Source organism: Geotrypetes seraphini, chromosome 2 (assembly GCF_902459505.1).
Source record: "Geotrypetes seraphini chromosome 2, aGeoSer1.1, whole genome shotgun sequence".
NCBI classification, from domain to species: domain Eukaryota; kingdom Metazoa; phylum Chordata; class Amphibia; order Gymnophiona; family Dermophiidae; genus Geotrypetes; species Geotrypetes seraphini.
Window position 1 is genome coordinate 310,324,455 of NC_047085.1, and position 21,663 is coordinate 310,346,117.

Below are 21,663 nucleotides of genomic sequence, written 5' to 3' on the forward strand. Positions count from 1 at the left end.
CCGGTATAGTGGTATGATAACATTCTCCAATCTGTTCGGGATCCCCTTCTTAATCATTCCTAGCATTCTGTCTGGGTTTTATTTTCATTGAAAGCAATGGAAGTAAAACCCAGATGTCTCAATCTGTTCTCCTTTTTCTGGAGCCACATGGTTACCCAAAGTATAATACCATTCCATGACTACTGGTTAGAGTTTTCTTATTTTCAAGGGAAATATTTACAGATTATAGCTCTGGAAATTTCACGCACAACATGTTACAAATTGTCATTAGAATTATTAATGCTGGGTTTGCTTTTTTTTTTTTTTTGGCAAGGGCAGTGTAAGCATGGGAGTGAGGCTAGAGCATGATAATATGGAGTGTGGTGGTCCAAGTTAAAATCCCTTGGGGTGCTATGCTAGATGGAGGGGGGGGGGGGGAGAGAGATAGGGAGCACTGTCTATTTCTCTCCCCCAAAACAGTCCTCTCTCTTTCATCCCATGAGCCCACCCCACACCATCAATCCATCTTTTTCTCTCCCTCCATCCCCTTCCCTCACTGAAACCTTTCTTAAGTCAGTGCCTGCTTAAGTCTGGAGTGACAAGAACAAATAGGAAGAGTGATCTTCCCTTCTCTGCCGCTGTCTCCTTGATTCTGGAAGCTGCAAAAAAATTAAATCATGCACAGGGCCAGAGTCCTGTGCACACCGCTGACAGCTCTGCTTATCTCCCTCCTCCTCCCCTCTCCTTCATGATGTAACTTCCTGTTTCAGGGAGGAGGAAAAGGAAGAGGGAGATGAGTAAAACCAGCAGTGGTACAAGCAGATCAGAACACTCACTTGAACTTATCTGGAAAGGGTGTTTCTCTTAAGGAAACTGCATGCCATTGTTTGAAAGATGGCCCAGAAAAGGGGCTGTCAGGATTAGATCATAAGTTGATCAACCTCAGACAAGCACACTAGTAATAAATATGAAAATAAGGGAGATGTCTCCTACCCAAGCTCCTAGGTAATGACAACATTTGGGAAAACATCATAGATTTCCTGCTGCTTATCTCTTCATCCTTTGGAACTAGATAGATGAAGATGATAGGCTCAGTACTGTTTTTGAAGTTTTTCATCTGGCTTCTGTTTAGGGGAACTCTACATAACATCTTCCACTCTTGAATGATACTTCAAATATACAGCTTTATAACAGCAAAAAGCAGTCCTGAGATGCACATTGATTGGCTGGAGATGATTTTTGCCATATCTTGCACTTGGCGTCTCTTTTATACTTATCCTCCCATCCTACGAGGAACTGGCACAATTTCCAACTGATGCCTGGCACCATTAGTCATATAACCATCCACTTGCCTCATCAGACCTGCTGCTCTCCACTCAAAGCCCCACCTCCACGCAGGCTTTGCATATAATCATTGCTGACCATTCACAATGAGTGCTCCTTTCTTCATCCTGGCCTCAAGTCATAAACCTTGACAGCATGCAAGTTGGTCACAATGTATCTCCAGTATGAAACTTCCAACATATCTTCCAGTCATCCTCCTATGTCTGATAAAACTATCTTTTTAGATATACCTTATGCCTTCAAGCAGAAGTGATTTTATACTTCTTGTATCATGAAGGGTCAAGATTCCATTTCGACTTCTGGCATCAAATTCCACCATTAGTATTGTCTGAGATTCCACATGTTGTCTATGAAGGTATTTTTTAGGGTGGCAAGTCAAATGCACGCAAGACAAATGTGCGAAGACAATTGAGCGCAAGACATGTCAATGCAATCACAATTGAGCGCAAGACATTTCAATGCAGTTGCGCGGCCACCAGAAAATGTTAACACAATCACGCGCACGTTCACGTAAGGATGTAAGGTACGTAATTGTCATTCGTGACTGTGTTTTGCAAGTGCATTTTTATCACTATGGTTACCTAGCCTCTTTGTGCTGAGAATATGAATGCTGTCTGCTATCTGGTAAATTCTTGGGGCGCAAAGAGTTTGTCACAGAACTCAGGGAGCTACTGCTATTTGAAATCAGTCATCCACACTTTAGTAGGCACAAGTGTCAAAGTCCTGAAAACATGAATTGAAATGTTCAGTCACACGAAACTAAACTCCAGAAATCTGAAGGTATACTGGAGCCTCCTACCGGGCAAATAGGGGACCCCAGGGATTACATACGAGAAGCCGCTGAAAAGTTTTCAGCCCAGGCAAGAAGAGAATGATATGGAGCCATGAAAATTACAAGTTATTCCACACTTTTCTTGACATTTCATTTCATATCATTGAAATGAAAAGTGTTAAAAAAAAGTGTGGAATAACTTGTAAGTTTCATGGCTCCATGTCATTCTCCTCTTGGACTGAGAACTTTTCAGCAGCCCTTCGTATGTATATATTGATTTTTTTTTATTTTTTTTTTGCCAAGGCTGGCCTAGTGTCAAGTATTAGATGTCAACAGAGATGCAGAAGTCATCTGTTACTCACCTCTTAAACCATGCTATCAGCTCAGTGCTAGCTAAGCAGTATTAAATGCTGCAGCAGCACAGTTGGAATACTTAAAGAAGGCATTTAAAATTATACATGGAACAAAACAGGCTGAGTTTTAGGTACAAGGCATCCATATAAACCCTGAAATTTTATTTTTCACAATTCTATATTGATGAACATTACAAATCATACAATAAGGCAAAAAATACAAGTCCCAAAGAAAATGAGCACAAAAGAAGGACTAAACCATGCGAAGATTAATCCAAAAGGACACTTTATAGTTTTTGGTGGGAATCTTTGTGCCAAACTTATAAATTTGAATGTATGAGTGCACTACAATTTGGGACCCATTAACAAAATTTTGTAAAGATTTATTAGTTTTGCCCGTTGACTGTACACATCCGGGAAGGGTGGGTGGGTGGGAGGAGGGATATGCACTTCATTTATTTTTGAACTGTAATTTGTTTACTTTGACCATTTGTGTTATTCTTCATTGTTTTTATACTGTATGAAAGGGTGGTTGGGGGGAGGGGTATGTATTTGTTATATCAATTGATGGAATTGAGTGCTGTCTATCTTGTAAACTGTTTGGTAATATGTTGCACTTTGTGTTGGTTCTTAAAATGAATAAAGATTTTTTTTTAAAAACACAAAAGGGGGCACTTAAGCACTTTTCTCATAAAACTTTTAAGAAGGTATCATATGATAAACTACTCTGGCATTCAGCATAGTACATCCCATAGGGCTAGTGCTAAAGCAGCTAAACCAGATGTCTGGCAGCAATGGTCATATGTAATCATACGAAGGGCTGCTGAAAAGTTCTCCGCTCAATCAACAAAGTTGGGCGCAGTCTCCATCAAGAGCTAAACACTTACCCCCCTCTTTTACTAAGGTGCGCTAATCGAATTAGTGCACGCTAAAGGCTAATGCGTCCACAGACTAACATGCACCCGTTAGCGTTTAGCGTGCACTAATCGGTTAGCGTACTTTAGTAAAACAGGGCCTTAGTCCAGTGATTTTCCAATTTTTTCGTTCCATATTTTTCTGACGGAACGAAAAAAAAGTAGAAAATCACTGGACTGTTCCAGTTTTGTTGGTGGGGCTGCGAACTTTTCAGGGGCCACTTGTATACCTTCATCCCACATTTTATGTGAAAATAACTCCATTTTTTAAAAATAATTTTTGTGGAGCAATGTCAAAGCGAATGTACCATCAAGTGAGGTGATAATAATCAGTTCATTGACAAGTAGTGCACTTATTTATTTACTCCCCCCCCCCCCCACTCCCTTTTACAAAATTGTAGTGCGGTTTTTAGCACTGACTGTGGTGGTAACAGCTCCGATGTTATGAACGTCGGAACTGTTAGTGCCACGGCCGGTTCAGTGGGACATCCTACTGTGTCAAAATTCCATCTTAACCAGTCAATTTTTCTGCTACCTTTCTTCCCCAAATCCCAGTCTCATTCCAACAAAGGTGCACTGTACACCTTGCATTGCAAGAGAGCTCTGGCCTTCTATCTGAGAACGCAGATAACTAAAGATCTTGACAGCATTTCAGCTAGTAAACTGCGAGTGTACCCGCAGGGGAAGGGGTAAAACGCGGACCTCACGGACCCCCCTACCCTCAGTGCTCTTACAACAGACGTTTTGTAATCCACCGTAGGCAGGCACATTTCTTGAATGTCTCTTACTTTCCATCTTGTATGCTGGTCCTATTCCAAGTTATAGCTTCACCCTATATAATAAAATATTTTGTGTCTTATAGAGAACTCAAGATCTTCTCGCAACCACAAACAGTCCCTCCACCTGTCTCGGTGCAGTTACTGTGAATCCAATACCGCTCCTGTAAATCCTGTCCCTAATCCTAACCTGTCCCCGCTGTTACAAAAAGCAGGTCCTCATTTACATTCAGCAACTGTGCATCGGCAACAGCTACTACCTACGTCCTCGCTCCAACGAGAAAAAGGAGCTCCCCCACCCCCCCCCCTGCTCAAGAACCCCTCCAGCAACGCACGTTGGGCGACTCCGACGCTTGGATCTTGTCCAGCCTTTCGCCTCTACCTATCGAGCGCGCGGGACTCAATCTCCCCCCCCCCCCCCGGGGAAGCTGACACGGCGACTCGAAGAGCGCGCGAGGATTGGCTGGAAGCGGGCACGTGACCGATGCTAGGCAACCTGTGCCAGCGGTTCAGCCTGGATTGCAGAAGGTTGGTGCGCGCGTGAGGCTGTGCATTCGGAGGGACCTTGGCCACCTCCAGGTGAGAATGATTTCTACTAAATTAACTCACTGGCGCTAGTGCATTCAGCTGTATGTCTTCTTTACTGCTTAGGGGCATTCTTTTGGAGTATAATGGAGCTTAATCCTCTTTTGCCCTTTGAATTCTGCATTCTTGTCCTCCCTCCATCTCCAACACTGGAATGCTAAGGGTTGTTAAAATATTATTTGAGATTGTGTCATTGTATGTGCTAGTATGACTTTATTTTCCTCCAAGCTTGCTCTGCATCTTGAGAGTTTTACATTTGAAGCCAAGGTTGATTAGCACACGGTATGTGTAGACGGGCGGGCACTAAATGTATGCAAACTACATGATATATAAATAAAAGACAGGATGTCAGTAAGGAAGGCTCCTTGCAAGTGTAAGCCGACAGCAAATTAGATAAATGCCGCTAACATCAATGCCAGTGTTTAAGAAGAGCACTTAATAACCTAAATGGATTTGGAGAGCATAGTTTGCCAATGCATCTAAAATCGAGCAATTGCACGAAGGATGGCAGCTTTGGAAGCACAATTTCAGAGAGCACCGCGTCGTCCTGCAGTAGAAATACCCCAACCACAGCACGACAAGCTGGCCCACATATTTCACGAAGATCCACTATTCCAATGAATGAGACTTCCGTCTAAAGCAATTTTATTATTCGGGAGGCAGAAATCTAAAAGGAATACTAGTTAACAAAACAATGAATGAGTTTGATCAAGCACTTAACTTTATTAACATATATTCTAGAACGAATATATGTAGAGCTAAAGGCATTTATTGCTCTTCTCTAGCAAAATCTACATAGTGCAAGAAATCTTCGAAATGAAAACTGCAGTGCATAGGGAAGCCAGTTTACTGATGTTGCGGCTAGCAAATGGGAACCAGGAGTCTGTCTTTTAGACAACGGGAGTTAACTCTTTCCTGGCTTAGCATCTAAATCATCAAATGTAGATCTCCTAGACCAAGTGTGTAGTACCCACAAATTATGAGGTCGGCTTTCAGATTCTCCTTTATCCGTTTTTAATGGGGCAAAATAGCAGGACTTACAGAGAGAGGACAGATCAGAAACCAGGAGAATGACAATTATGAGGCTGGTTCCGAGGAATTTGCTTTGACTCAGTAAGAACTGTTAGAAAGTTAAAATGTTTTGTTGTTGGGGGTTTTTTTTTTGTTTTGTTTTTTAAATGATAGAGAATACATAGTCATTTAAAAGCAGCAACTTTACTTGTTCTAGATGGGAAACAAACTATTAGTAGCTTAAGCGTTTAGAACCAGATTTCAAGATAGGTCATAAAAAGATCACAATAGGGGAAAAAAACCTGTAAAAGTACATGAATTTAACATACACACCTGTTTTTGTACAAAAGTTGAACAAATTGTACCAATGCACAGTTTTAACAGCGAAAAAAAATCAGAATGGGTTGATTGTGCTTTAGGTACCTTATTTTAAAGTAGTTCATGATATTCCAAAATATACACATTTGGAGCAATATAAAAATGTGCACAAAATAATTGTGTTTGTGGAGGGGGGGAGGGGGCGCTGAAAAGTTCTCAACCCAACCAAAAAGAGAATGATGTGGAGCCATTAAACTTACAAGTTATTCTGCACTTTTCTGGGCCCTTTTCGTTTCAATGATATGAAATTAAACAAAAAGTGTGGAATAACTTGTAAGTTTAATGGCTCCACATCATTCTCTTTTTGGTTGGGCTGAGAACTTTTCAGCAGCCCCTAGTATTTAAAGATGCACATATAACGCAGTACTTAATTTCTGACCCTTAAAGCCTGATTACCCTTTAGAAATATGGACTAGAGCAGTGTCTCTATGTGCCCAGATACAGTGGTGTGCCCTGAAGAGATTCCAAAATTTTACTTTATTAAAAAAAAATTCCCTTCATAAGTATACACAAGAATAGATGATATGTACGTCATGTACACAAGAATCTGTCAGTGTTATGAGCATTGGTGTGTGTAAGGATATAACTTCCCAGACAAGTGCATTCAAAAACAAGCACACCCACTTACTGCATTGATGAGCAATTCTATCTACTTTAGTTTCACCATTGTTACAATTACCCAAGCATAGCTTAAAGAACTCTGAAATTTAATTTTTTGTTGGTTTTAAAATTTTATAATTTCAATTATAATGTGCCTCAAAAAACATTTGCTCTGTATAGTGTGTCCCGAAAAACATTTGCTCTGTTTAGTGTGCCAGAGCTAAAGAAGTTTGAGAGACAATGGACTAGAGCAGTGGTTCCTAACCCTGTCCTGGAGGACCACCAGCCAGTCGGGTTTTCAGGATACCCTTAATGAATATGCATGAGAGAGATTTGCATATAAAGGAGGTGGCAGGCATGCAAATCTGCTCCATGCATATTCATTAGGAGTATCCTGAAAACCTGACTGGCTGTTGGTCCTCCAGGACAGGGTTGGGAACCACTGGACTAGAGGATCCTATTGACTTATGTTTTCATTTGGTTTGGTCTGGGAACTTATTTGTTAGAAGGGTGTCTTTGTTCAGTGGTGTAGCAAGAGTAGGAGGTGCCCAGGGCGGTGAAACCCCCCCCCGCACCCTCCTCTCCACTCCCCCTGCTCCTTCCCTGCCCCCTATGCCACACTTGCGCCCTCCCTTCCCCCATACCTCTTTAAATCTTTGCCAGCGTGTGCAGCTTTTCCAGCCTCCTGCTCTCGCCGACATTGGCTTTCCCTCTGATGTCACTTCCTGGCCCTGCGACCCAGAAGTGATTTCAGAGGAGAACCAGGTCTGTGCGAGCAGCAGGCCTGAGAAGTTGCTCGTGCTGGCGAAGATTTAAAGAGATACAGGGAGTAGGGAAGGGAGGGCACCAGGAGTATGTGTGTGTGGAGGGGGGGAGGGACATGGGGGTAAGGAGAGGGGGCGTGGGGATGGAGAAGTGCCAGCACCCTCACCAAGATGGTGCCTGGGATGGACCGCCCTTTCGCTCCCTCTTACTACACCACTATATATATTACAGTTGAAAAAAGGCAGATTTTCTGTAGTGCTCAAATGCTCTTGTACACCTACCTACTCTGAAGATGTAAATGTTTTCATATGCATTTGCTTACACATTTTTTTAAAATATATGCTATACATCATTCCCCCTCCCCCTCCCCCCACCCCTACTGTCCAAACTAGGCCCTAGGAATGCTTATGCACCATCCCCTGATTTCTATAAACTTGTGCACAAAACTTTACACAGCGCTCAAAGTTGGGCATGAAAGTTATAGAATATTGTCAGTTACTGATTGATTATTGAGCCACTAATTGATATTAACAACCAATTATTGGTTATAGTTGGCGCTAATTAACAGTTATGCGCATAACTGCCCTAAGTCAATATTGTATAAACTGTGAATACAAAATCCAAAGCATTTAATTACAAGGGGGGCATGGGGTGTGTGCAGTTGCTGACAAATAATTTTTGCTTAGCACAAATCAACCTGGCACCTATTTTTAGGTAATCTACAGAGGATTCCAGCTTGTGTAAAACTCAGTATGCTGTTTCTGTGTGCCTGCCTGCAGTTTTTTGAGCCCTTTTCTGTTTGTAATACATGCTTTACGTGTGGAGAAAGCTTTGTACTGTTTCTTCCTCAGGAGGTCGGTTTAAAAGGCATTTCATTACATAAAGTAACATAGCAACAAACCTGTAATTATTTATTTAATTTTCTATACTGTTCTCCCAAGGGAGTCAGAACGGATTACATTAATTTATTCAGGTACTCAAGCATTTTTCCCAGTCTGTTCCAGCGGGCTCACAATCTACCTAATGCACCTGGGGCAATGAGGGGATTAAGTGACTTGCCCAGGGTCACAAGCAGCGTGGGTTTGAACCCACAACCCCAGTGTGCTGAGGCTGTAGCTTTAACCATTGCACCACACACTCCCCATGTTACTTGCTAAGTCTCAGTATAAGATGTTCCACCCCCGGAGTAAGACCTGTACTCAGGCAATTTGAACATGGTATAAAAAACTTAGAGCTTCTCTTGATCCTTTTTGCTGCATATGGATGGAGACCGTAGAAGTCTGTCCGGCATTGGCTATACCACCCCACACTGCCCCATGGCTGGAGTTGCCGTAACAGCTAACTCCAGCTCTCCCTCATCCTCCCCCCATTCATTTTGCCATGTAACAGATCAAAGAAGTATTACAAAATTGCTTACCTGATGTGTCTAACCTTATATGCACACAGCCTCTAAAGGAGTTTTCATGTGTTAACCTTGTGTTATTAATGTAAAAGGCATCTTATAAACCTAACCGATTACATTACATTATATAGACTCTTGTATTCTGCCACATACCAAAAAAAGGTTCAGCACGGTTTCCTATTAGGAGAGCCAGAATAATTCCTTGGAAAAAGTCATAGAATGAATTCTTCTTTTTTTTTTTAATCTTTATTCATTTTTACATCTTACAACAAGTGTATCAATAATTGACAATTGAAATTAAATACATCACTTGAATTTCTATCATATTTAACATTAATACTTAAAATTTAACCCCTTCCCTCCCACCCCTACCATAATATATGCAATCAAATATATCCTATAAAATATTATTTTCTACTGATCCAAACATTTATTAAAATTCTGAATTCCCCCCCTCCAACCCCTTCACTTATATTGTACTTATAATGGAAAAATGGTATCTATTCATTACAATAATTTGTCAATGGCCCCCAGATCTCTTTAAATTTTTTATAATTCCCTTTTTGTATGCCTATTGTTCTCTCCATCTTATAGATGTGACACAACGAGTTCCACCAAAAACTAATTAAGTCTGCTCCAATTTTTCCAATTATTTGTGATATGTTGTATGGCGACTCCTGTCATAATCAACAAAACCTTATTATTGTTTGATGAAATTTGGCTCTTTGTTCTCATTGACATACCAAATAGAATCATATCATATGATAAAGCCACAGGATTCTCCAATAAACAATTTATTTGGGTCCAGATTGATTTCCAAAAGGTCAAGATAAAGGGACAATAGTATAACAAATGATCTAGTGTCCCAATCTCAAGATTACAATGTCAGCATCTATTAGACTTAGAGCTATTTAACTTCTGTAATCTAACTGGGGTCCAAAATGCTCTATGTAAAAGGAAAAACCAAGTTTGTCTCATAGATGCGGACACTGTACATCTCATCCTCCAAGACCAAATTCATGGCCATTGAGACGCAGAAATTTGCTGTATAATCTCAATACTCCAAATATCCCTAAGTCCAGTTTTAGGTTTTAATAAGTTCATCTAAATAAGTTCATCACTAACACCTTACCAATTCAACGTTGTACTTAGATACTTTTAAAAATTTAACAGGAATCTTGGTTCAAAAGGCATTTATTTGTACAATGGAGGCATATTACAAGTCAGATAGTGCAAGTGCAACTTCCCTGACTTAACGCCCTCAAAATTCCATCCTGCTATGGTTACTTATATATACCTAATATATGACAACATTTTACTGCCTGCATATAATTGGTCAAGAAAGACACTAGCATGCATATTGGGGGAGTGTTTTTCCCCCTCACACAAGATTTCCTAAAAGTTACATTATAAAGAAAAATACAGAAGAAACCAGGAAAAAGTATTGCAATATAATATACTTACAGAGGAAAAATTATCCATACACCCAGCTTTAAATCATTTCTCCTTAAAAGTCAAACTGCTGCGCCCATGTTACTGAGTCACTTATGAGCATGCATTGAAAATCCTGTGTCTCAGTGAAAGAGGAGTGGCCAATCCACTCCCACAAAACCTACATTTTCCTATATGAATCCTCCAGTACAATTTTTAGGTAATTATATTTCAATCTGAACCCTTGAATATGAAAGTTCCTACATTAATAGTTTACTAAAATTTAATTCATCATATATATATTTTGTATATTCAATTAGTATTTCTAACTTTACTTTACAAAAAATGAGAGTGAGCCCCCCTCCCCTGGAATGTAATCTCTCTCGTAAGAAGAAAAGTCCATCTCTATAGCAACCAGGTCAAAAACCAAACCTTATTTACCACAGGTCTTTGGAGACCAGACTGGGCACACATTGAAACAATGGAACTAAACTACAGCCCCTGGATTATCTTCTCTGGCCTTCATCAAAGCTAATCAATTAATTCTAGTGGCCAGAGAAAAAGCTTGCTCTTCTGTTTCCAGTGATCTCTTTTTTCCAAATCAATATATTATCATATTTGTCTACCTGGTTTGCGTTCTGGCTTATCCAATTATAATTTTATATAACCACTCATAAAGCCTTCTCCTCAGCTCTTGGATTAAGTCCTTATTTTATCAATATATATTCCCTAACTAGTAAAATCCAGAGTGATGATAAGACAGCGTAGTGACTATTTTTATATTTCATGCTTGCCTATTCCACCACATTCCTGTCCATTTTTAATAGGCTGCCACCCCCAGGCTCATTTGAGCCGAAGGGCCACATCAGTTGATCAGCCAGCCCAGTCGGTTTTAAAATTTTGGTTGGTGAATTGCGTCCCTGTCCATTTTGCATGCGTCACTCATCATTTGCATACACAAATTTGAAGCGGATCGCAGGAGAGGTTAGTGAATAGTGCAGGAGGGAAATCTGGTCACAAAGGGGTCTCAAACTGATTGGTACATGATCGGTTTGCTTTGTGAATCTAGCCCTTAGACATCTTGGCCGACAGGCCATCCAACCTTAGGATGCCTACATTTTTTGGCCATTTTCAACCACAGAAATGTCCAAATCCAGACCATTTGGACGTGGGAGGGGCCAGCATTGTAATTGATTGTCCATACAGATATTCCAACTGAGCAGTGGGGCACCTTAAAGGGCACTACTGTGAACATCACATAAAGGCAGTGGTCTCAAACTAAAACCCTTTGCAGGGCCACATTTTGGATTTGTAGGTACTTGGAGGGCCTCAGAAAAATAGTTAATGTCTTATTAAAGAAATGACAATTTTGCATGAGGTAAAACTCTTTATAGTTTATAAATCTTTCCTTTTAGCTAAGTCTTAATAATAATATTGTAATTTATAGTTAAAGAGACATATGATCAAGAAACTGTTTTATTTTACTTTTGTGATTATGATAAACATACTGAGGGCCTCAAAATAGTACCTGGCGGGCCGCGACTTTGAGACCACTGCATAAAGGGAACCAGAGGTACATCTCACCATAACCCCTTATAATATATGATGAGCTCTCCAAAACTCCCCCAAACCCTACTATACCCATCTGTCTACCACCCCAAAAGCCCTTATGGCTGCAGGTGGCACCTATATGGCAGTAGAGTTAGATTTTGGTGAGTTTTGGTGGCCTCACACTTTCCACCATAAATGCTTTCAGTGGAAGTAAAATCCACATGTCTTTGTCTGTCCTCCTTACTTCCATTGCTTTCAATGGAAGTAAAACCCGAATATCTCAATCCGTCCTTTTTTTTTTTTTTCTGGAGCCAAATGGTAACCCTATCTGTTCCTGTTACTCTAGCTGCTGCCATTGGGCCTAACCTCAGCCCTGCCACTCATTTCCAGTGGGGACTCTTGTCTTCAAAAAGAAAAGTAAATGACAGTGTTATTACATTACATTACATTAGTGATTTCTATTTCGCCATTAGCTTGTGGTTCAAGGCGGATTACATCCAAACTAAAACAAGAATTACATTTCAACTTGAAGAATAGATTAAACGATGAGATAAAATTTTAAGGGAGAATTATGGGTTTTAGATAATGTTTGGTAACTAGAAAAATTAGAGAGTACTAAGGGTTTATAGAGTGTTGGATGTTGGGTTAGGATTGTTGTGCTGGATAGGTTTAACGTGTTTTTTGAAGAGTATGGTTTTAATTTCTTTCTTGAAGGTTTTGTAATCTGTGGATGAAGATAACAGAGTGGTGAGTTGTTTGTCCAACTTAGCTGCTTTGGAGGCTATTAGGTTGTCATAAAGTTTTTTTCGTTTGACATTTTTGGATGGTGGGTAATAGAATAGTGAATGTGTTCTTCTGTGTCTGATTGAGGAGGAATGATTTAGTCTGTTATTCCAGTAAGTTGAGCTTTCTCCGTTGATAGCCTTGTAAAGTAAGCAGTAGAATTTGAAGTTCACTCTCGCTTCTATTGGAAGCCAATGTGAGTCATGGTATGCCTCTGTGATATGGTCATATTTTTTTAGTGAATAGATAAGTCTCAGGGCTGTATTCTGCACCGTCTGCAATTGCTTCATCATGGTCGCGGGACATGGTAGGTATAGTATAGTCCAGCATCCCAAGGATTAGAGATTGTACCAGTAGTAGGAACTGCTTCTTTTCGAAGAATGATCGGATTTTTCTCAGATTTCTCATGGTCATGAATGATGTCTTTATTATTTTGTTAATTTGGGGTTGCATGTTACAGCTTCTGTCAATCGTGATTCCAAGCAATTTTAAAGTAGGTTGTATTGGGTATGAAAATGCATTTTTTACAAGATTAGTTAACGTTGGAGTTTTGTAATTTTCAAGTAGAATGAAATTTGTTTTGTCAGGGTTAAGTTTTAATTTGTGCTCTGTCATCCATAAAGCCACTGATTCGAGGGTTCTGTGTATTGTGTTTGCTATGAAGGATTCTGGTTGGTTGAAGGGTAGAAGAATAGTGATGTCATCTGCATAGCTGTATGAAATTATGCCAAGATTATCCAGGAAGTAGCTGAGGGAAGCTATATATATATTAGAGTAGGTGATAGGGGTGATCCTTGGGGAACTCCGCAGGGGTTGGACCAAGGTTCAGATTTTTCTTGCATTATTTTGACTCTGTAAGTTCTTGATTGTAGGAATCTTTTAAACCAGGCAAGTACTTTGCCAGAGATTCCTATTGAGTCAAGAGTTTGTAAAAGCATGTCCTTATGTGATTTCAGTTATGTTGCTTACTTATCAAATTTCCAGTTGGGTGGCTAGGATCCTGAGAAATGAAGTTTCATCTATGGTGACTAATATCTTTACACTAGCCTTGAATAATGCAAAAAAGAAAAAAAAATCTAGAATAATATTAAGGATGTGGTATATTGATGAAAGTACAACATGCTTGTTTAGCTAAGTAATCTGAAGATGGGCAAGAGAACAGACATCTTTGAAGGAACCATGTAAATATACCTCTCTCTTTACCTAGGCATGCTATTAAATATACTTTGACTGACATTCCCATTATTGTTCCAGAAGAAATTGAAAAATAGTTTGAAAGGGATGACATGGACAGGTTATTGAAGGTAATGGTTGCAGCTAAAATAACCAGATGGAAACCTGATAGTTGAAGAATATTAATGGAAAAATTTAAATTAATGCAAAAATGAAAGGGAACATGAGTTTACGCTGTCACAAAATTCAGTTGGAAGCCAGTGTAATTGTTTGAGAAGAGATGTAACATGATCACGTTGTGTTGTGTTGATACATTGGTCTTGCTGCAGAGTTTTGAAGGGTTTGTACTTGTATTACCTGCATATATCACTTTACAATAGTCATAATGTTAATATAGGCATAGATCAGTGTTTGAAGAGAAGAGAAATCTAAGCAGTTACAGATGACTCTGAGCAGACTACCAGAAACAAAAAAAAGATAAATTTACTTATACTCAAAGATAAACAATATGTAACAATTTTAGACATTAAAAATTAAACAAAAAATTATAAACAAACAACTCACTAAAAGCACAAGAATAAAACTTTGAAATAATACAAGTGGAAGGGCATAATAAAAAAAAAACATCTAAGTTCCCTTTTGGTCTAAGTCCTTAAATGCAGAAAGTAGGTAGCAGGGAAATCTAATCGTCCAGACTGCCACTACATCTATCCCTACAACAAATCCCGACCAAAAAATCGCCCAAGCCCCAAACGCCCAAAACAAGACCTTTTAGGATTCTATAACCGATGTCTGTCATAAACAATGCCGGTTACAGAATCCTGTAACTGTCCCCCTCCCCCACCCACAATTTCCCCCCCAAAAAAACCTCCCCAGCAGGAGAGATGCTCATTCTCTCCTGCTGACACAACCCCCCGAATAGCTGACCGGCAGGAGGGATCCCAGGCCCTCCTGCCGAAAGTCAATTACCCCCCCCCAACACCCGAACACCGAACCGGCAGAAGAGATCCCAGGCGCATGCACAGAGGTCCTCCAGATGTGACCGGAGCTTGTCAGGGCTTTCCAAAACCTGGACAAACTGCCAGGTTTTGGAAAGTCATTCCTGGAACCTGGATAGTCGTGTAAAAAAAGGACACATCCGAGTTTTCCTGGATGTTTAGTAGCCCTACACACAGGTGACTAGATATTGGCCCTAAGTGTTAGGTTTAGAAACTAAGTGGGAGATAATAAAGAGTAGTAAACAGATATTAGAGGCAGATCTAGATATTGTTGCTATCACAGAGACATGGTTCAGTGAATCACATGGATGGGATGCAAACATACCGGGATATAATCTTTTTAGGAAGGACAGAGATGGTCATAAAGGTGGAGGAGTAGCTCTCTATGTAAAGATCAATATCCAAGCGACCAAAATGCAAGGGACCTGGGGAGAGGAAGAAGCGATATGGATTGATCTGAAAAGAGAAGATGGAACTTCTATCTACGTGGGTGTAGACTACAGACCTCCGACTCAATCGCAGCAAATTGATAAGGATCTGATTGTGGATATCCAAAAGTTTGGAAGGAAAGAGGAGGTTCTGCTGTTGGGAGATTTCAAGCTGCCGGATGCGGACTGGAATGTTCCGTCTGCGGAATCGGAAAGAAGTAGGGAGATTGTGGATGCCTTTCAAGAGGCTCTGCTCAGACAAATGGTGAAGGAACCCACAAGGGAAAAAGCGATATTGGATCTGGTCCTCACAAATGGAGAGAGTATCTCTAATGTTCGAGTGGGTGCTCACCTGGGTAGTAGCGATCATCAAACGGTTTGGTTTGATATAACGGCTAAAGTTGAGAGCGGCCGTACGATACTTAAAGTCCTAGATTTCAAACGTACGGACTTTAATGCAATGGGAAAGTACCTGAAGAAAGAGCTGTTAGGATGGGAGGACATAAGAGAAGTGGAAAGACAGTGGTCTAAGCTGAAAGGAGAGATAAAAATGGCTACGGACCTTTATGTGAAGAAAATCAATAAAAACAAGAGAAAAAGGAAGCCGATATGGTTCTCCAACCTAGTGGCTGAGAAAATAAAGGCGAAAGAGTTGGCGTTCATGAAATATAAAAAAAACCCAAGAAGAGGAGAGCAGAAAGGACTACAGGGTGAAACTGAAAGAAGCCAAGAGAGAGATACGTTTGGCGAAGGCACAGGCGGAAGAACAAATGGCTAAAAATGTAAAAAAGGGAGATAAAAATTTTTTCAGATATATTAGTGAAAGGAGGAAGATAAAAAATGGAATTGCTAGGCTAAAAGATGCTGGGAACAAATATGTGGAGAGTGATGAGGAGAAAGCAAATGTGCTAAACAAATACTTCTGTTCTGTGTTCACAGAAGAAAATCCTGGAGAAGGACCGAGATTGTCTGGCAAAGTTACACGAGAAAATGGATTAGATTCTGCGCCGTTCACGGAGGAGGGTGTTTATGAGCAACTTGAAAAACTGAAGGTGGACAAAGCGATGGGACCAGACGGGATCCATCCCAGGATACTAAGGGAGCTCAGAGAGGTTCTGGCGAGTCCTATTAAAGACTTGTTCAACAAATCTCTGGAGACGGGAGTGATTCCTGGGGATTGGAGGAGAGCGGATGTGGTCCCTATTCATAAAAGTGGTCACAGGGATGAAGCAGGAAACTACAGGCCGGTGAGCCTCACTTCAGTTGTTGGAAAAATAATGGAAGTGTTGCTGAAAGAAAGGATAGTGTATTTCCTTGAATCTAATGGGTTACAGGATCCGAGGCAACATGGCTTTACAAAAGGTAAATCATGCCAAACGAACCTGATTGAATTTTTTGATTGGGTGACCAGAGAGCTGGATCGAGGACATATGCTAGATGTAATTTACTTGGATTTCAGCAAAGCCTTTGATACAGTTCCTCATAGGAGGCTGTTGAACAAACTTGAAGGGCTGAAGTTAGGACCCAAAGTGGTGAACTGGGTCAGAAACTGGCTGTCGGACAGACGCCAGAGGGTGGTGGTTAATGGAAGTCGCTCGAAGGAAGGAAAGGTGACTAGTGGAGTCCCTCAGGGTTCGGTGCTGGGGCCAATTCTGTTCAATATGTATGTAAGTGACATTGCTGAAGGGTTAGAAGGAAAAGTGTGCCTTTTTGCAGATGATACCAAGATTTGTAACAGAGTAGACACCGAAGAGGGAGTGGAAAATATGAAAAAGGATCTGCAAAAGTTAGAGGAATGGTCTAATGCCTGGCAACTAAAATTCAATGCAAAGAAATGCAGAGTAATGCATTTGGGGATTAATAATAGGAAGGAACCGTATATGCTGGGAGGAGAGAAGCTGATATGCACGGACGGGGAGAGGGACCTTGGGGTGATAGTGTCCGAAGATCTAAAGGCGAAAAAACAGTGTGACAAGGCAGTGGCTGCTGCCAGAAGGATTCTGGGCTGTATAAAGAGAGGCGTAGTCAGTAGAAGGAAGAAGGTGTTGATGCCCCTATACAGGTCATTGGTGAGGCCCCACTTGGAGTATTGTGTTCAGTTTTGGAGACCGTATCTGGCGAAAAATGTAAGAAGACTTGAGGCGGTCCAGAGGAGGGCGACGAAAATGATAGGAGGCTTGCGCCAGAAGACGTATGAGGAGAGACTGGAAGCCCTGAATATGTATACCCTAGAGCAGTGTTTTTCAACCTTTTTTAGGCAAAGGCACACTTGTTTCATGAAAAAAATCACGAGGCACACCACCATTAGAAAATGTTAAAAAATTTAACTCTGTGCCTATATTGACTATATATAAAGTAATTCTCTTGAATAGAAATCAAATAAACACAAAGAAAGTATTTTATAATGCTGCCACCGCCAACAACACCGTTGGCGGCGGTGGCACTCAAGTGGCTAAAGAGCCGCAGTTTGCCGGCCTAGGGACAACACTGGAGGGTGGCCAGCTGTGCACCCCCTTGGGACGTAAACCCGGGGTGGGGCAGACCGCCCCCCCCCCACCCTGGTATGCCACTATCTGTACCTCACTCCCTCCCTATGACCAAAAATTCTCCTTTCTTCTATTCCCCGTGTACACAACCATCTCTTTCCCTCCCTTCCTCTCTCCAAAGTCCATGCCTTATGTGTCCAAACACTCATTCCCTCCCCCACCTCAGCATCTCTTTCCCTCCCTTCCTCTCTCCCAAGTCCATTTCTTCTGTGTCCAAAAACGCATTCCCTCCCCCACCTCAGCATCTCTTTCCCTCCCTTCCTCTCTCCCAAGTCCATTTCTTCTGTGTCCAAAAACGCATTCCCTCCCCCACCTCAGCATCTCTTTCCCTCCCTTCCTCTCTCCCAAGTCCATTTCTTCTGTGTCCAAAAACGCATTCCCTCCCCCACCTCAGCATCTCTTTCCCTCCCTTCCTCTCTCCCAAGTCCATGCCTTCTGTGTCCAAAAACCCATTCCCTCCCCCACCTCAGCATCTCTTTCCCTCCCTTCCTCTCTCCCAAGTTCATGCCTTGTGTCCAAAATGCACTCCCTCCCCCCTTTTGTGTTCCGTGTTTGCCTCCCAGCCCATCTTTGCAACTTTCTCAGCAAAACGAAGCTCAAGCCGCGAGGCTTGTCTTCTGCTTCCTGCCTGCCCTGCCGCGCACAAATAGCCAAACGGAAGTATTCTCCGACGTCAGCGCTGACGTCGGAGGGCAGGCTTTGCTTAAGCCCGCCCTCCGACGTCAGCGCTGACATCGGGGAACGCTTGCGATCGGCTATATGTTAGCTGCAGGGCAGGCAGGAAAAGAAGACGAGCCTCGCGGCTCGAGATGTATTGAACTCCGCAGGTCCCCCGTCCAGCTCTCTTCTGTCCACGTGGGGCGGACCGCCCCTCTCCCTAGACTGGTGGTACTGCCCTGATGGCGGCCCTGACTGTACGGCACACCAGGCAACATCTCGCGGCACACTAGTGTGCCGCGGAACAGCGGTTGAAAAACACTGCCCTAGAGGAAAGGAGAGACAGGGGAGATATGATTCAGACGTTCAAATACTTAAAGGGTATTAATGTAGAACAAAATCTTTTCCAGAGAAAGGAAAATGGTAAAACCAGAGGACATAATTTGAGGTTGAGGGGTGGTAGATTCAGGGGCAATGTTAGGAAATTCTACTTTACGGAGAGGGTGGTGGATGCCTGGAATGCGCTCCCAAGAGAGGTGGTGGAGAGTAAAACTGTGACTGAGTTCAAAGAAGCGTGGGATGAACACAGAAGATTTAGAATCAGAAAATAATATTAAAGATTGAACTAGGCCAGTTACTGGGCAGACTTGTACGGTCTGTGTCTGTGTATGGCCGTTTGGAGGAGGATGGGCAGGGGAGGGCTTCAATGGCTGGGAGGGTGTAGATGGGCTGGAGTAAGTCTTAACAGAGATTTCGGCAGTTGGAACCCAAGCACAGTACCGGGTAAAGCTTTGGATTCTCGCTCAGAAATAGCTAAGAAGAAAAAAAAAAAAAAAATTTAAATTGAATCAGGTTGGGCAGACTGGATGGACCATTCGGGTCTTTATCTGCCGTCATCTACTATGTTACTATGTTACTAAGTTTTCTTTTTGAGGAAAGGGGATTACCAGTGGTATGCCAGTGGATCACTATGTGATCCTTATATTTCTGTAAGCAATATTATGGAGGGTCTATCAGGAAAGCCAAAGCTATCAGGATACCAAAATTTGCAACAGGGTAGACCAGTGATCGGCAAACCGTGGCTCGCGAGCCGCATGCGGCTCTTTAGCCACTTGAGTGTGGCTTGTGGCTCTGCTAGCTAGAGCAGGGGTACCCAACCTGCTTCCTTTCCCCGCCACCGCCGCAGCCATCGGGGAACAGGCCGCCACTGGGTTCTGAGCTCTCCCTGCTTCCCCTTAAAGAGGACGCTGAAGCGCCGGGCTGACCAACCTTTCCTGCCCTGAACTTCCTCTCCGACGTTAGAATTGACGTCGGGTGTTGGAAGGTTGGTCAGCCTGGTGCTTCAGCGTCCTCTTTACAGGGAAGGGAAGCAGGAAGAGCTCAGAACTCGGCAGCGGCCTGTTCCCTGATGGCGGAGACGGTGGCAGCCTGTTCTCTGATGGCGGTGGCTTGGGAGAGGGCAGGGAGACAGAAAGAAATAAGGGGGGGCAGGGAGACAGAAAGAAAGAAGAGAGACCGGAGACAGAAAGACAGGGAGACAGACAGAAAGGGGGCTTGGAGAGAGAAAGACAGACAAAGAAAGGGGCCACGGAGAGAGAAAGACCTACATATAGAAAGAAAGGGGGCATGGAGAGAGAAAGAAAGAAAAAGTTGGGGAGGTAATGAGGTCTGGAGGAAAGGAAGCATACAGGAGGCTGAAAGAAGAAATATTGGATGCACAGTCAGAAGAATAAAGTGCAACCAGAGACTCATGAAATCACCAGACAACAAAGGTAGGAAAAATCCACCTTAAACCGCAAGGTAATGGCGGAGTAGAAATCACTAATGTAATATAATTTAGTGATCAAAATGTGTCCGTTGTGAGAATTTATACCTGCTGTCTATATTTTGCACTATGGCCCCCTTTACTAAAACGCAATAGTGTTTTTTAGCGCAGGAAGCTTATGAGCATCGAGAGCAGTACAGGGCATTCAGTGCTTCTCCCTGCACTAAAAAATGCTGTTGCGGTTTAGTAAAAAGGGAGGGGGTATATTTGTCTATTTATGTATACTTGTTAGTGAGGTGCATTTCAAGTTCAAGTTCAAGTTCAGGTTTATTTTGATTAATCGCCTATATAAAGCTTTCTAGGCGATGTACAATAAAATACAAGTTAATATCATAAAATCACATTAGTATTACAAAACATCCAAAACATAATCACAGATAATTATTAATTAATTAAATAAAATAGAGAAAATTACTCTTTACCTAACAATTAACGAAAACATAAGACATAACAGGGAGGAAAGGAAGGAAAGGGTTACAATATTTCTCATTTGCCTTGACCTCTTTGAAAACCCACAGAATATAAATGATTATTAACATTTTCCCTGCGTACAGTGTGCTTGGTGTTTTTTAAAATTTTATTGTTGGTAGATCAGTTTGACTTGGTCATTTTAAAAGTGGCTCGCAAGCCCAAAAAGTGTGGGCATCCCTGAGCTAGAGAATGACACATCACCAATTGGACATCTCCCTCCCCCTTACCTTTGTGATGATTTTCTTTTTTTTTTTTTTGTCTTCCAGCTGCCCAAGCCGGCTTTCATCAAGTCGCATGTGACTGCCGAAACTTCTCCTCTAACGCAACTGGAAATAGGAAGTTGCATCAGAGGAGAAGTTTTGGCAGCCACACGTGACTTGATGAAAGCCGGCTCGGGCAGCTAGAAGACAAAAAAAAGAAAAGAAAATCACCAAGAAGGTAAGGGGGAGGGAGGGGAGCTGCTCCTAAAGACATCTAGTAATCCTTGCAGGCTTGACTGTGCAGGGAATTATTTTTGTAAAATCATGTTTTGTTTTGTGACTGGCATTATTTAGACTTTAATTTCTATGAATGAATAGAATGAAAATGATATAAAAATGCTTGCTTGATTTTATGCACATGCGCTGAAGGGAAGTGGAGAGAGAGTGGACTGAGGATGCTGAAATGGGGAAGAGAGAATGGGGAAGAAGGAAATGGGGAAGAGGAGAATGGGGAGAAGGCGGTGAAGGGAAATGGGCTAGAAAAGTGGAGAGTGGGGAGAAGATGCTGAAGGGAAATGGGGAAGAGAGTGGGGAGAAGATGCTGATTTATAAATTGACAATTGTACAGAATATTGTTTCCTTTTATACTTTAATAAGTTCAGTATAAAACTATTTGAGGCTTATGTGGATGGGATCAAATGGTATGTGGGGACAGGGACCA

General features: G+C 41.8%; 1 protein-coding gene across 2 annotated transcripts in view; it reads left to right on the forward strand.

The window, feature by feature from the left end:
• The first annotated feature begins 4,621 nt into the window (after positions 1–4,621).
• Positions 4,622–21,663, forward strand: part of TMEM108 (transmembrane protein 108) — a 402,601-nt gene continuing 385,559 nt past the window's right edge. For both annotated transcript variants that reach the window (XM_033930212.1, XM_033930213.1), the window contains exon 1: positions 4,622–4,717. The gene's annotated coding sequence lies outside the window, so the exon portion shown is untranslated. The remainder of the gene's footprint in view (positions 4,718–21,663) is intronic.